The sequence below is a fragment of the Benincasa hispida genome, chromosome 7 (genome assembly GCF_009727055.1).
Source record: "Benincasa hispida cultivar B227 chromosome 7, ASM972705v1, whole genome shotgun sequence".
Taxonomy (NCBI): Eukaryota; Viridiplantae; Streptophyta; class Magnoliopsida; order Cucurbitales; family Cucurbitaceae; genus Benincasa; species Benincasa hispida.
In genome coordinates this window covers 20,425,976-20,442,808 of record NC_052355.1, presented here as the reverse complement: position 1 = coordinate 20,442,808, position 16,833 = coordinate 20,425,976, and positions in this window count along the sequence as shown.

Genomic DNA, 16,833 nt, shown 5'->3' with positions numbered 1-16,833 from the left:
TTCCACCTCCCTTATACCTACTGAACCTATCTTCTTTCCTCAAACATCAAATGCCTTGCCTAGCAATTGTCCAGAACATATAGCCACCCAAACTTCTATGGCCAGCCCTTCCGATCAGTCACCTTACAACACCCTGCCGCATACCTCACATACAACCCCTGCTCCTAACACCTCTCATCCATTGCAGCCTACTCATCCAATGATTACGAGAGGGTGGCATTTTCAAACCAAAAGCTTGGCTAATCACTACTTAACGTGACTGGTCCTTGACTGAACCAACGCGGGTGTCTGATGCACTTGCTACACCTAATGGAAGCAAGTATGGACACTGGATTTCAAGCACTCATCAACAACTAGACTTGGCATTTGGTTCCTCAATTGCCATCCTTCAATATATTGGGAAACAAATGGATTTTCAGACTAAAGAAAAATTCGGATGGGTCAATATAGAGATACAAAGCACGTCTATTAGCCAAAGAGTTTCATCAACATCCTGAAATTGATTTCTTTGAAACGTTCAACCCGATGGTCAAAGCAACAAAAATCAGAGTTATCTTAAGCATTGATGTCTCCAAAGGATGGGTCTTTCGTGAGCTTGACTTCAACAATGCTTTTCTAAATGGCAAACTAACAGAAGATGTCTACATGCATTAGTCACCGGGTATGTCAACTCTAAGTTCCCTAATCATGTATGTAAACTGAATAAGGCTATATATGGACTGAAACAAGCCCCTCGAGCCTTGAATGATCTACTCATCACTACTCTAATTAGCTGGGGATTCACAAACTCGAAGGCAGATACATCATTGTTTATACTTAACTCAAAAGGTTCAACCATATTGCTCCTTGTATATGTGGATGATGTCATAATTATAGGAAACAACAACCACTTGATCTCTCGATTAGTGGCTACTTTGGATAACATGTTTACTCTCAAAGACTTAGGAAAGCTGAATTACTTCTTAGGTATCTAAGTTGAATATCTGGAGCAACGGTTTATATTGAATCAGTCGAAATATGTTGATGATTTGTTATAAAGGAATGGCTTTTCAGATCTGAAATCTGCAACCTCACCTAGCAACTTAGGCAAACATCTATCTATCAATGATGGAGTTCCTCTCACTGACCCATTTTTGTACAGAAGCACAATCGAAGCACTCTAATACCTAACCAACACCCGTCCGGACATCACTTGCATGGTGAATCACCTCAGTCAATTCTTCAAAGCTCCCATAGATGCTCACTAGCAAGCAACAAAGAGAGTTCTTCGATACATTAGTGGCACCAAGAACTATGGACTACTGTTTCAACCGAGTCATTCACTTAAAGTATTAGCTTATTCAGATATAGATTGGGCAGCAAACATTGATGATAGAAAGTCAGTAGCTGTATATTGTGTATTTGTTGGTGGAAATCTTTTCTCCTAGTCCTCAAAGAAGAAAACAGCAGTAGCTCGATCAAGTATTGAGTCAGAGTATCGAGCCCCTGCCCACACGACCTCAAAAATTGTTTGGCTTCAACAACTACTAAGTGAAATCCAACAGTTCCATTCAGCCAAACCAATAATCTGGTGTGTGTGAGTGCAGGGGCCTTAGCCAACAACCCGGTCTTCTATGCTCAGACCAAACATATTGAAATCGATGTTCACTTTGTCAGAGATCTAGTCCTCAAAGGAAAACTTGAAATCCGATATGTTCCTTCATCAGATCAGGTAGTTGGCTGCCTCACAAAACCATTGACACACTTTCAATTCTTCAACTTAAGGTCCAAACTTGGGATAGTTGAACTCCCCATAAGTTTGAGGGGGGATGTTAGAGAAAATGCCACATCAGTTACCAAGGAGGAGTCAAGAAGACACATCAGTTGAAGGTTGCTGATGATGAGAAATTAGAAGTCAATTTTAGTTGACAACCAACTTCCCTTGGATGTGGTATGCGAAGCATGTTCCTAAGATATGCGTTGATAATCATGCGTCGATGGTCATGCGTTGGAATGAAAATTGCGTTAACGAATGTATGCGATGACCATGCGTCCTGCCACAAGTTTTCTTGCGTTTACGCCAAGTATAACATGGATGTAAGTTTCTCGGGTAATCCGAGGTCAAACATAGGGACTTGTAACTATATGTTTGTGGTGATGTGCATACGGCGGTTTGAATAAAAGAATGGAAGGGATGTTACTATGTTAATCCTACTCCTACTCCTATCGGTCAGACAACGCAATGAGAATATGCATGAAAGGTATAGATGCGAAAAACCTTGACATGAAATAAATGAATGAGAAAATGAATAAAATACGAAGATGTTTTCATTGCAAAACTTAAGAGTGACCGCAAGGGAACCTTAGTCAACGCAAACTAATGTGATCATACAACACTCATACAATAGGAATCTACCTCTCGGTGCGAATGCTACGACTTCTAATGCTAGAACGCATGCGATTTATGTACAGAGGTATCTATGGGGCCTACACATAAGCCTCTGCTTCTTGTCTATGTGATGATACACAAACAAGGCGACCACATATCATCATTCCTATTCCTAGGGTGCATGCGATGCAGTGTTGACAAACAGAGCTTATCTCTCAGTCCCCATTCTTGCCTATGCATTCCAATCCACTCTTTCGAGTCTTAGATTTGAGTTTAGACTACTCTCTCAAGTATACCTAAATGATGAATGATGTGTGTATAGGACAAGGTAACCATATGAATTTGGTTGACGCAAGGTTGTTACTATCCCTAGTGAACAATGCATACATTATTTAATTCGCCCAACCACTTACCCTCTCGGGCAGTTGATTATTGTTGACTTCACTCATAGACAAGCAATGCGTTAGCCTATAGACAGGCATTGCAGCAGCTTCACACTAAGCAAATAAGATTACTTACATACTCGCGCAACGCATACCTCTTGGTAGTTTGCTACATGCTTCATATCTCTAATCCACATGACTACATACCCAAGCAGTCCCACTAAGTGTTGTAATGAAAGTAAAGATGCTAAGTAAGAAGATGGAGATGGAGTTGAAGGAAACAGAGAAGTGCATTGAAAACAGATTGTATTAATTCCTTAATTCAAAATGTCATATAATACAATATAGAAAAAGAAAGGAAAGGAAATGACCAGCTAAAAGCAAAGATTTGCTCCTAGTAGATGTGCGTCAAGGATATCGGTTGTGCTATGGATGGGCGGAGGAGCTGATTCTCTCGAGATCTAACTCCGATCGAAGGCTCTGGTCGTCACTCGGAATGGATGAAGGAGGTGAAGAACTCTCAGCCATTTTCTCACACATTTTTCTGGATCGCAAAGATCCGCCATAGGCGAACCTCAGGCGAAAACCTTGGATAAAATGAATTTCAGCTCATCGGCTTCTATTTATAGAGCCCGGGTCGCCGACAACATTAATTGAACTACTCTGAGTTTGACGTTCGACACGTTAGTCCTTTTCTGAACCTCTACCACTAACGGCGTGGTAGGTGAAATGTCAACATCAGCTTTGGATTTTCTCGAGGTAGATGTGTTGATGCATTCATTCCACCTACCTTGCGTTGATCCCATTAGAATGTGTTGTCGCGTAGCTGCAATCATTCAATGGCCGCATTCACATAACACCACAACTCTACATGATGACTGCAATCGCTTGACGAGCGTAACTCCCATGCGATGGACGCATACGGTTGATTACCGCAACATCCATGCGTTGATCGATGCGTTTGCCTTTGCGATGGAGTGTTTCTCCGTATGCGGTCATCTATGCGATGGTCCGATTTCTGCGTTTGTGTTCATTTCCTGCATTGGCTACAAAAATAGAACATTGAACGCACAATTAACGCAAAATAACGGGTTAGTTGAGATTCGACATGCTGATCGACGCAAGCTCATATTCTTATGAATTCCTATCATGATCGATGCATATTCTGCCTAACAACCTTCATAATTCTAAGTAAAAGGCCTAAGGTGACATGCATTTCTGCATGTCATCAGTTGTCATGTCACTGTAGAGAGTCATGAAGAATATTCCCTTTAGTGCTCCAAATTTCTACTAGGATTGGTGATAACAAACAAATATTCTTTTTTCATGTATTGGACCATATGTCCTTATTTCATTAGTTGTTTAGTATATAATTTTTTAATTCTTTGAATCTCTAAAATAGGGAATAGTGTATAAATCGGGCATGCTGCCCATTTTCAATAAATATACAGAATACGAAGAGGCAAAGTTAAAATTACTCTGTCTATCGCTTAGTAAATTTGACTTCATCGTGTACAACGGTCAACTAAACGATTGAATACATCATTCATCGTTTAGCGCCTGGAGTCCATCGGGTACAACGAAAGGGTAGACAACAACCTTCATCGTGTAGCGCTAGCGTCCTATCGTTTAGTATGACAAAGGTAAACGATACTACTATGGCTTAGTCTCCACGACACTATTGCTTAGTACAACAAGGTAGACGATAAGGTAAACAATATCACTATCGCTTAGTCTCCGAGGCTCCATCGCTTAGTAAGACAATGTATACGATAAGGTAAGCGATATCACTATCGCTTAGTCTCCGAGGCTCCATCACTTAGTACGACAAGGTAGACGATAAGGTAAGTGATACCACTATCACTTAGTCTCCAAGGCTCCATCACTTAGTACAATAAGGTAAACGATAAGGTTGTCTTACATCGTTTAACCGCGCGACTCGATCGTACACAACGAAGAGGTAAACGATACTATTTCCATCTCTTTATATTTTCTAACTCAACCCATCAGCGAGTTTAATCTGTCATGCTACTTCGACAGAGGTGACGATGATAAAATGTTAAAGCAAAAATTTTTCTTTGTTGTGTCAAAGCTTTTTTTTTTTGTCCTCCTTAGCGTAACCAAATCCCATGATCCACAACACAACACACGATTTCTTAGCACATTGTCATAAAGCAACTTAACTAAGTTTAACATGTCGCAACATAAAATTGGATATATCATTCCTCAAGGCATCATTCACAACTATTCATGGACACATTCTTAAAAAAAATTGTTCATGAACACCTCTTTGCTTTTCTTCCCAAATATTTTTCTTTTTATATAACGAGTAATTAAAATAGTTTACAACACTTGGCGTGGCTATGTTTGGTTAGGGAATTGAGCGTGGGTTCCATAAGATAAATGAGGTTGACTGTTGGGGTTGGTTTCAAATTTAAAGTAAGAGGTTTATATCTATGGATTTTAGGACTATCTGTTATGCATGCTACATAACTGATTTTTGACCAAGTGTCAATAAAATTATTTGTTGCGATATTAGTATCTATGTAATATTTGTTTAGAAGCGTGTCATGCACATTGTTGATCTATGTCACGTAAATGTGCATGACACGAGTTACAAGCTATACGATATGTACACCAATCTATATGATAATAAGTCTTTGTGACTTGGTGTCATATCTATCAAGTTGCAGTGGGTTATGTGTACCAATTTATGTGATAGGTCTGTGTGACCTTGTGCCATAACCCATGGACTATTTTGTTGCTTAACTATTGTGCACTATTGGTCTCTGTGACATGAGTGTCTCATCGCTTAAGTTTGTGCTTTGTTTCTTGTGTGAGCATCATATACATCTATCCAACTGTGTGACATGTTTGTATATGGTGGACCATACACACCTGTTCGACTGTATGATGCGTTTGCGTATGGTGAAGTACTGAGTATTTTTATAATACTCACCCTTTCCATTTTTCTTTTCCTTAGGTAAAGCAAGGGCATGCGAGGCGGTTGACACGAGGCTACTATATGAGCTGGGAACTATTTAAGTCGTGATTTTTGACTAGTCAAACATTTAATTTAAAATTTTTTATCTTCTTTTAAATTTATTGTTTAAGGGATCCTGAGCAAACTAAAATATTATTTCATTTAATAAAGTGTTTGTTTGTGGATTTTTTTCTTATCATTTTTTCTTTGTTTTAACTTTAATGTCAGTCAAAATTTATGTTTTCTAAACCTTGCATTCGTAGTAACATCCAATGTCTGTTTTGAAAAAGTAAGATCGTTACAAAAGCTTGGTTAAGAATAAGAGTTCATTTAATTTTTAGAAAAACATAAACTCTTACCTATTTAACTAACTACACATCTTATTTTGCTCAAATAGAATTAATTATGTCGTTGAACATAGTTCAATTAGCATAAAATATGTCTTAAACGATTAAAAAGTTTGTAGTTCAAACCTATCCAATCTATCGTACTTAAAAAAAAAGAATTAAATATGACACATAAAAATAAAAGTGGGGTGTAGTTTAAATTAGTGCCTTTTGATTAGTTACCTATTGAGTTGACTTATGCATAAGATAGATTTTAAAAGAATGATCTATAGTTAAAATACATGGAGCCCATTTGGATTAAAGTTTTGACACCCATCACTCTTTCCCTATTTCTATTTTCTATTTATTTATTCTTCCTTTTCACCAATTCATTGAACAAACTAGGATATATATGAACCAATGAACATAGAAATAGTACATTAGCACTTGGTCCAATGCCTGTCATAAAAGGAAGTGAGAGAGACAAAAAAAAAAAAAAAAAAAAAATTATGGATAAAAAAAACAATTAATAATTCCCTGTGGGATTTTTTTTATTAGCCAATCATATTAAAATTTAGACCAATGTTTATTTTAATAAAAAAAAATTGAAAAGGTCACTTTTTTTCTTAATCAAAATAACTTTAGTAGTGGTAAGCAAAAATGGTTTTATGGCTCCCTCTTAACTAATTTTTGGTTTTGTAAAATAAATTAGGATTGAATCTACTAAAATCATTTTTAAATTACATATTCATTTCACGATCTTTTAAAAATCTATTATTTATTAACTTTTAGATTCTCTTAAAAGTAGATATAATATTCCATAACAATTCAATTTTTAAATTTTTAAATTTATCAATTAAAATTATATTTTATTTTATATATCTATTTTAAACAATATTTATAATTATAAATTATAAAAAATAATATTAAGTCCATTTTAGTTATTATATCTTTAATTTTAGTATTTATTTACCAAACACATGTCACCAACTTGTTTAAGTATAAAGTTGAAATTTACAAACACCAATACGTTTCATATTAAAGTGAATTTTATCAAAAGTTACGGCAATCTCAAATAGAACATTAATGTGTTTAAATTAACTTCGTCAGGGATTTTGTAGGACCAAAAAGACAAATATAAATAAATTCTAGAGAGTTTGAAGAAAAAAAATATTTTTAAATTTATCGAGTTAAGCGAACATATGTTTGATAGGTAATCTAGATTTATTGTTTTAAAAATTATTGTTTTTTAATTATGTCATCTGAATCGTGCAAATTTTGAAAAATAATATTTTTACATTGTTAATGTATCAAGATTTTGAAGTTGAAATCTTAAAATGCACAATTATATTAAAAATTAAAAGATTAAAATATTTAAAATATAGTATTTCATGTGGTATTCAATTCAATTAAAATCCTATCGTATTCTTCGCTTCAACGGTTTATTATTGATTATTCCAAAAAACTTCTTTATTATCTATATTAACCATTCCACTATAAATTTTGAAAACATACCCTCAAAGTATACTTTTTGCATAACAATTATTATTATTATTTGACCAAATTTAATAAAAATAATACAAATGATTAAATTTAAGATTTATTGAAAGTACAATAATTAAAACTGAATATATAAAAGTACTTAGACTATATATGAACAAGTTTCGAAGTACGAGGATCAAAATGATATTTTAACTCGTATAGTATCATATTTCATATACTTTTCATCAATCTTTTTAAACTCGGTTTCAACACTAGAATTGTTGGTTATTTCTTACTTGAGTTTCAAAATTTAAGTAATAATCGTCATATATTTCTTGTATATCAATGAACTCAAATTACATACTACAACAAAAATATAAATTGACAACAAATTACTTCAACTTTTTTTTTTTTATATAAAAAATTTGCAACCTTTATTATAATATTCAAACAAACTCAAAAAATATCATTTAAGATAGTTCCATAAAAAGATAAATGAAAATTAAGATGACAATTGAGGTATAAAAATTGAAATGCATACACAAAATTAGTCACAATATTAATGATATAAATTGACGGAACAAAATATTATGTAAAAGTTGATTTCGTAAAAGATGTTGTAAATGGTATAAATGATATCTTTTTGAGCTGAAATAAATGGTAATATAATGATATTAAAATCTTACTTGAAATTAAGTGGTAAAATGATCTTATACTTTTTGAAATAATTTCAAATTTGAAAATTTCATAAAACTTTTTCAAAATTGACATAAATTAAAGGTATTCCAAAGTTAAGAGATAATTTATACATTTTTTTAAACTAATTATAAATTTAGTTTTTAAACTTTAACATGATGCCTATTTAATTTCTTAATGATTTAAAAAAGAAATCAATCATGTCTTTTTGAAACAACTTTGAACATTACATTTATTCAATCGTTCCACTAATCAAAATTACTATAATGCCAAAAAATATATAATTAAAACAAGTCTCAATCTTTTCGTTAATCAAAATTACTATTTAATCTTTGAAGCAAGACCATATTTATTAATTTATTCTAATGTTTAACATGTCATGCTAATATATTCAACAATAATATTTAATAAGTCCATCAAAATTGTCAAAGCGAGCATAATTGAATTGACAATCACGTGTATTAATAATCATAAGGTTTGTGGTTAAATCCTCCTATCCCTAGTTGTACTAAAAAAATACTCCCACCAAAATTTTTTAAGATCACTAAAGTATCATTTCGTTAATTATATAAATAAAAATAAATAGATTAAAAAAATAAAAATAAAAAACACATAATCAAGCCTAAAAAAACATACATAATTAAAACAAGTTAATATTTGATATAAATATATAAAAATTTTGAGACAATTTATAATTAGCCTCCCATTAATCAAAATTACTATAAACACACAATTATTAGAGCATCTAGAAATAACCAAAACCCTTGAGAAAAACAAAGGGGAAACAAAGCATATGCTCTTATTATTCATATATATATGTCACACAAAAATTCACTTATAAAAAAAAAAAAAAAAAACTCCCAAGTCCCCAGAAAAAGGAAAAAGGGTTAAATTTCAAATTTGGTCTATATGCTTTGGAGAGAGTTAGAATTTAATGTATATGATTTATAATTAAAATTTAGTTTTTATGGATTTGATAAAATTCTCATAAATAGTATCAGCGATAAAGTTATTTATGAGAATTTTATCAAATTATAGAGACTATTTTATAAAATTTTATCATTATAATAATTAAATTCTAACTTTCTCCAAACTATAAAGACTAAATATGTGATCTAACCCAAAAAAAACTTAAAAAGCTAGAAGCATTAATATATAAAGAACCACTATATTCATTTATTAATTTACGCTAAAAACATCAACTGTAATCTTTCCAAAAATCCCATAAAAAGTATGAGGAAGAAGAAGAAAAAGAAGAGAGATTGAGAAAATACAAACATTATTCCAAGCTTCAAATCTCCCATCACTGTGTATATAATATATATATGTGGATATGAAAATGGAAGCTTTTTTTCAGTGGCCAACACCAGGGCTTGGAACATCACCATACATTCTATAAGGATCATTGTCCTTTGAATCATCATCCAATGATCCATCTCCCATTTCTTCATGTTTTTGAGCTCCGACGATGGCCACGCGGTGGCACGACAAACGGCAGGAGCTGCAAACTCCGGATGCGAGAGCGAAGATGACGAGGACAAGTAGGAGAAGGTCTTTGATTTTGATCATGTTGATGATCTTAGGATGACCCATTTGGAGGTTCTTAGCTATGAAGGATGAGAAGGAGAAGAAGAAAAGAGGGTTTTTTTTTTTTTTTTCTCTTTTTTTGGGGAGAGATGATAATGAGGAGTCTGAAAATGGAGGATGGTAAAGTGGTTTTATAGAGGAGCATCATGATGAAGAATGAAGGAGGGTGTGTATTTATTAGGATCTTAAAAGGTTTGGGGCCTTGTGGGTCATTCCATTCCATGATCAATATGTTTGTTTTTTGTAAAGTGAATTTAATTACCATGTATATGAAAGTTTTGACAAATTTGAAACACTTATACTTTTTGCTCTCTCTCTCTCATTAAGAAATTTGAAATTTAAAAGTTGTAGAGAGGCTTCTAATTAAATTACTTGGCTATGAGCAACATGATGTACATAATATAAGGAAAAAAAAAAAAAAAAACAAGAGTTTGTTATACATATATAAAAACAAGAGATTACAATGACACATATAACTACAAGAAAATCGGTTTCTTCCGATATGTTATCGTCGAAAGTTAGGAAGACTTTTGGGAGAAGCAATTATTACGAGAAATTTAGTTTTTCATGAGATCATAACCAAGCTAAATAGAGACCAATCAAGCTATATAGAGAGAGAAAAACGTAATAAATGGCTAAAGAGATATTCATATTTTGAAAATTTATGGTATTTTTCGTAATAAAAAATTTATGACTTTGATTAACTGTCATTAACTAAAAATAAAGAAAAATATCTTTTTAGTTTGAGTTTTTAAGGATAGGTGCATTTAATTCCCAAATTTTTAATTTGGCCAATTTAGTCCCTTGTTTTCTAAAATAGATTTAAAAGATCCTAATCATTTAACTTATTTTTATTTAAAAATATTTTTAAATTGAAAAAATAACCAATATTTTCAAACTAAAGGACTAAAGAGGTATTTTTTTCCTACAAATAATTAACTTTTACTTTGTAATCATTTTTGTACTTCCAATATAAATTTAAAATTTATAAACTATATGCAAAATTCATGTGCACCCCTAATTCTTCTTCATATCTTCCCCAAAATATCCCACGGGAAGAAAAGAAGCCTCATTGAAGAGATTATCAATGACAAAGGAACTTAAGTTGATGGCGATGACATGGTGAGGGAAGACCAAAAAAAAAAAAAAAAAAAAAAAATTAAGAAGCTCTTTCAAGGTTTCTCCAAGTTAATAAGAAAATATGATTGAGTTCACAACGAGTGAGATCGAGTCCGCTATCAAGAAAATGAAACCGAGCAAAGGTCCATGTCCTGATGATCCCTAAGATAGCAAGACAAAAGAATATGACTGAGTTCAAGCTTATTAGCCTTTATAACATTTCGTACAAAATCATGTAAAGTATCTCTAGGAGTCTAAGCTATTAAACCTATATGTCTATGGTTAATGAGAACTTAAATGAATCGACATACACAATCCAAGATCCTTAAGGTTTCACCCTATATTTAGGATAAAAAACAAAGTCATATGTTTAAGATTTTTTCCTATTTGCTTTTATGAAAACCAGATTTTATTTAACCAATTTAGTAATAAACTCAACATTTGTACATTAATCTAGATGATCAATATATTCAGACTAATAATGGAAATAAACTCAATACAAGAAAATAATTGTATGAAATGAGCAAAAAATGACTTCTTTGTGCATGAAAGGTTTGTTATCCTCCTTTGAGGTAATTACATATTCGAACCTAAGTTTCTAAAGGTTTCACCTTATGTTTAAGGTAAAGGGAAAAAAAAGTCTTTATGTCTAAGATATTTTTCTAGTTTGATTTTGCGAAAACCTTTGTACACTAATCTAGATGATCAATTCTAGACTAATAATGGAAATTCTCAATCATGAAGGGCTATATTAATAAAGTATTGAGTAGTCATGGCATGTTGAAATTTGGCATCTAGGGAATCCTAACAGAGATAAGTTGTTTAGTCTTTAGGAATAATGTCTTACAACTTTCCTATGGCAAAAAGAGATGAAAAAGACTCATTATTCATAAGAAATCTCATATGTATGCTTATGTTTTTCATTCCTTCTAATATAGCTTATGTACTGGAAATTTTGGACAGATACACTTGGTGATCTCAAGATATCTCACTTGAAAGTAGCAAAATGATATGTGATATTTACAAGAATGAAGGATTATATACTTATTGATTAGAAATAAAAAAAACGAACTCATGAAATCATTGAATATTTGAATTCTAATTTTGTCGGATGTCAAGATAGGAGACGACCTGCATCATAATATTTATACATTATAGTTAGAGAAACTATGTCTTAAAAAAGTGTTAAACAAACATGTGTAGCTTCTTTAAACTCAATAAAAACAAACTATGCTCTAAGAATGGACAAGAAATTACTTTTTCGTGCATGAAAGACATGTTCTCCTCCTTTGAAGTATTCACATATCTGAATCTAAGGAAGAGTTCAGCTCGTAATGAAATAAAACAAAACTAAATAAAGAGAAAAACATATTAAAGGTAAAAAACAAAGAAGATGAAAATATCAATGAAGAACTTATATTAATCCATGGGAATGAAAGTACAATATGAAGAATCGAAACAAACTTGTAAACTATGGAAAACAAAATAGATGAAGAGATAAAAAAACAAACTCAAAAAAATGATGGAATTAAAGTTGCAGAAAATTGGAAATACAAAACATGAGGGAGTTTACTACCACTTTCCTTAATCAACCCAACTTTCTTTGCCATGGATACTTGAGTCTTAATATCCTTACACTACAAGAAAAACCACATTTCTTGACATTTGAAATTTTAAATACTTGACGTTTTTATGAAAAAAATGTCAAGAAATAGGTGATTTTAAAGAAAAAAAAGTCAAGAATTGTTTTAGAAAAGTGGAGGTTATTCATTTTTTTCCCTAGAAAATACAATACTTTATGTTTTAAAAATGTCAAGTTCAATTAAGGGTTTCTTGATGTTTTTAAAACGTCAAGAATACTAGAATACAGGGCAGCATTGCAACGTTGAAAAGTAGCATTGCAATGCTATAAATTTTAACAGAAAAATGAAAAACGCGTACGCCTCACGCAAATATTATTGTGACACTCTCAATAGGGTTGTAATGCTACGAATTTTGATGAAAAATAGGGTAAAGCTCTTTTGTTTTTCCGTCTTCATCTATTAACATCCATTCTTAACGTCTTAACCATTTCTCATTCTCAGTTCTCTAAAAGTATATCATATTCTGCTATTCTCTTCAATTTCCATTTCATTTTGCTTTAGCATTACTGCAAATCATGAAATCTGTTGTTCATCATTCTTCTTGTTATTCGCAAATCCTAGCCTCCGTAGTTTCATCTCCTTCATCAACGACGTAAAGAAACCATAACGATGGAGGCAGGTAACAACTCCGCCAGTGTATTCCATGGGTAACAACTCCGCCATTGCTGCTTCATCAGTGCTACTTCTCTGACTTGGAAAGTGACTTGGAATTATCTTTTGATGATTTTGATGACTACTTGAACCCTATTTTGCTTGACATTATACGTTTTATTTGAAATTTTTGTTGTAAATTGCCTGGAGATTTACAAATAATTTGAAACCATTATTCGGGACAGAGGCAGCTTCTACTCTATATATGGCCAAATTGATTTCTATTTCCATATATGCTGATGGCACAACTTGTTTCAGGCTTTGTTGATCAGAAAGGCTAAGGAAAGCTTCTTCAATCAAATAAGAATTCTCTCTCTCTCTTCACTGAAATTCTCTTTGTATTTCTCTCTTACTCGATAGTTGTTCGTCTTTACTCGATGAGTATTCTTCTTTACTCGATGACTTTCTGTTCTTTACTCGATGAGTTTTTATTATTTCTTCGATGCAACTTGATGAGTTTCTGTTGTTTACTCGATGAAACTCGATGAGTATTAATCTTGACTCGATGCTATTCAATGAGTATTTGAAGGAACTCTAAAATTATAGAGGACCTATGAGTGGAAGCGGATCGTTCCATACTCCATTGTGAAAGAATTCAAACATTTACAATCATACTAAACCAATTATGGATTAATCAATAAAATTACAACATGCTTCTTGAAATAAATACAAAGGATCAAGAAAACAATACCTTTGAAGAACTTTTCTTCAAGTATTTTCCTCGATCAAACTCGAACGCAACGATCAACTCAAACTTGAACTCCCTTGAACACCAGCAATGAGTATAAACTCGATCCTTGAACACATGGATACAACCACAAGATTACCTTGGTATTCTCGGTGTGAGAATCTAGGAGATGTGGACTCTGGCTTATTTTGGAATGAGGGAAAGATTGGAGTGAAGGAGGAAACGATCGAGTAATAGACAAAAGTATCATGTAGAAGATGAAAGTCTATCACATAGACTCGATACTCGATTGTTTAGAAAAGAGTACTATCGTATAGTAAACTTGATCCTTATCGTTTAGTTACTTGATAGTAATTTGATAACTTATTATCGTAGTCTTTTAGATTTTGAAAACCATTTTTTTTATCTCACAGTTGCCATAAAACGGTGTAACCACCCACTAAGGTCGGTTATTGAGAAAAAGAAATATCAATTATCATATAATTAATAAATTATAAATAAATACAATAATTAACTTATCATATTATATTTATACCTATAGTTTTAATATTGCATCATATGCAACATATAACCATAGTTCTTTTTCTATTTTATGGCATTTAATATAAATCATATTTATATTAATTCTTCCAATCAAATAATAATATATCAAATACATTATATCAATTATATCATGTATAATTGAATTAATTTAGTTATATCATATATAATCAAATTCCCTCTTGTTAATTTGAACATTTCAAACTAACCCAAAAACTGATTCTCAACTTGAATCCATTGAGTTACCAAGGGGACCTTATGGACATGTAGCTTGAAGCTCCAACGGTACGTGAATAATTGACTAAATTCTTTAATCACAAATTCACCATTCGTTAATTGCCGGATACTTCATTAAAGACCGACAACTGCACTCTTCGTAGTACAAATATATTTCTGTGTCCATTGGATATAACCAATCAACAATACGACGACCCTTCACAAATCGCTCGTAAGTACAGCTGGGCCAAATTACCATTTTGCCCCTATAGTTACATCTATCTCTTTAAGTACCACTGATCTTTCTAATGAACAATAGATCATAGTCTCACTATGACTAAACCCTTCTTGGGCTAAGAGAAGGTGTGGCGCCACATTTTTCAAGCCCTATAATCAGCCCTTAAAGGAGCAATTTATCTACTTACCCCGAAGGGGAAGGAGTGAATTCCATCTTGTGTAGCTGAGATCCCAACTCCCCAGTCAAACAAATTCCCAAAGTGGTAGGCTTGTTGATCGGTGATCTGACCATTCTCACCCATGCAAATCAAAGAACCGCCCTCATAGGCAGGAGTTCACAACTCACTCAGGATTAAGGTCATGTTACCTTTGGTCATCCTAGTGAAATGAAAGTCTCTATTATGAACAGTGTTATATAACGAGACTAAACATTTTGTGGTCCAGTCTTATACAAAGTCCTTTGTATAGAATATCGCCGCTCGCATGTCTAATACATGAATGATCAGGATCAGATCATTTGTAGCACTTTACAACATTTGTAACACTTACAAAATGGGCCACACTCGTAGTGTCACTAGGATAGGGTATCCCTCCTTAATCCATATACCACAGACCATTTAGATTATCACTTAAAACACGGTCCACTTATTGAAAGAACTCTTATACAAGAGTACCTATGAGCAGAAGCAGATCTTTCCAATTCATTGTGACAGAATTTCCACATATACATTCACACAAACAAATATGCATTAAACAACTAAATTACCGACATGCTTCAAGATGAAAAAACAAAAGAATGAGGAACTTACCAGTTGAAGACTCTCTTCACATGAAAACTCGCTCTCTCCACGAATGAACTCCTCTCGCTCTTACTAGAACAACAAGCAATCGTCCAGCAACACTCCAGTCGTCTACCACGAATGGCTTCACACAAACAACAAGAAAAGGGGACGACACCACCACTCGGAGCCCTAAGTATTCTTGGAGTGAGAATCCAAAGTGTGGGCTTTGTTCGGATTTGGTAGAGGGGAGAAGGAAATGGTATCGTGTACAACGATCAAGCAAGTAGGAGAAGACAATGACTATCATATAGTCAAGATGCTTGATCATTTAAGCGAGGTACACGATTGTGTAGGAAAAAGCTAAGCAATCATCTATACGATCGTTTAGTAAAGCTCGTACTCTAAGCGATTGTTTAGTAAAAAGTAAGCGATTTTTTAGAGAAGTGTGCGTGGGTGTAAGCGGTTGTTTAGTAAAGGATGCACTATTGTATAGGCTCTGAATAACTATGCATGAGCTATTATGCGATATCTTTCAAAATGAAAATAATTTTCATTTTATTATTCAGTTACAAAACCGAATTGAACTTCCCACTATCTTATGGTTATGGAGAAAACGCCGGACAATTATCCCATAACTGACTAATTAATAAAATAACAAATATAATCATATTATATTCATAACCTATAGTTTGACATCATATATCAACCATAGTGTTTTCTCCTCTACTTGATATAAATCATATTTATATCCAAATTTTCTCTAAATTGATGTATCTCATACATTTAGTCAATCATATCATATATAATTAACTAGTTTAATTATATCATATATAATCGAACTCCCTCCTGTCAATTTGAACATTTTAAACTGACCCAAAAACTGATTCACAACTTGTATCCAAGCTACCAAGGGGACCTTATGGACCTATGGCTCGAAGCTCCAACGGTACGTGAATAGCTGACTAAACTCTTAAGCCACGAGATCCACCATCAGTTAACTACCAGGTATTCCACTAAAGATCGACAACTGAATTCTTCTTACCACAGATATATTTCTATGTCCATAAGATATAACCAATCATTAGTGCTCGTAAGTACAACTGGGCTAATTTACCGTTTTGCCCCTGCAGTT